A 1203-nucleotide genomic window follows, 5' to 3' on the forward strand; every position below is an offset into this window, starting at 1 on the left:
TGACGTTATTGTCTCTCGGGTGTCTCGTTTTCTACTTTCCTCGGCGTGCAGCGCTTTCTTTGTTATCTCTTTATCGACTTTCAACGATCCTCTTTCTTTCTCCCTTCTTCTTTTTCGTCCGTTCCTTTTTCCTTTTTTTTTTTTCTTTTTCCTCCTTTGTCCGTTCTTATTGTGCTCGCTTTCGTTACTCGCTGCTCTCCTCCTTCTTTTTTTTCTTTTTTTGTCATTGATATCGCCGTTTTATTACCCATCCCTCCCTCCTCCTCCCTTTCTCGGAATCTTACACTTTCCTTCGGCATCTGTATCGGCTCTCTATATTCAATTTCCCTGTATGTTTTCTCGGTTTTAATATTTTATCTTTTGCAAAATTTCTCTTCTCCTTTTCTCTTCGTTACGTGTTCCAGATAATTATACATTATTCCATTCCATGTCAAATAAAATTTTATAACCTTTTTTTTTAATTAATTAATGCTTGACATTTTAAAAATTTATCCATGTAATTTAATTTATATCATAAAGAAATATATCGTAAAACGTACAGCCTATAGATAAATACATCGGAGTGAGATAACAACTTAAGAAGAACTTAAAATTACGATCCACTTTAAGATCCACTTTGAGATAATTTTCAAAGTTCGTCAAGGGAGATATAATTACATCGAAGTTGTGAATTATTATTCTAAAATAATAATAATAATAATAATTAAGTAAAAAAGTGGGGAAAAAAAAAGAAAAAGAAAGAAAGGAATAGCCGTTGGAAATTGGAAATAATTGTTTAAAACGAGTAAATGGATAAATTGTCGAACACGGATCTGCTTTTGTTAATCGGGAAAATTTCCATTTCCCGAAGAAAACTTTCATTTCCCGAGTTCATTTTAAAACGGCCGCCCGATAATGTATGCAATGATACTGTAGAACTCCTTGACTAATAATTTCGTTTAACTTTATCTTCAAACGAGTTAAGTCGTTCAGCATTCATGAAAGTTGTAAGCTGGGATAAGCAAAAGATCTCGTTGAATGTTTCTCACATTTACGAAAATTGCCCTCTGAATTATTTAAAAATCTCATCCCCTCTTTACGACTATTTAATTTCAACAAGTTATGCAGAAAGAGGTCCAAGTCCAAGAATTAATTTTTTAAACGATCTAATTGTGTTTCATTTTTTTAATCTTTTTTTATAGAAAGAAAAAGAATGGATCTAAA

This window comes from Apis dorsata, unplaced genomic scaffold (assembly GCF_000469605.1).
Source record: "Apis dorsata unplaced genomic scaffold, Apis dorsata 1.3 scaffold_425, whole genome shotgun sequence".
Classification (NCBI taxonomy): domain Eukaryota; kingdom Metazoa; phylum Arthropoda; class Insecta; order Hymenoptera; family Apidae; genus Apis; species Apis dorsata.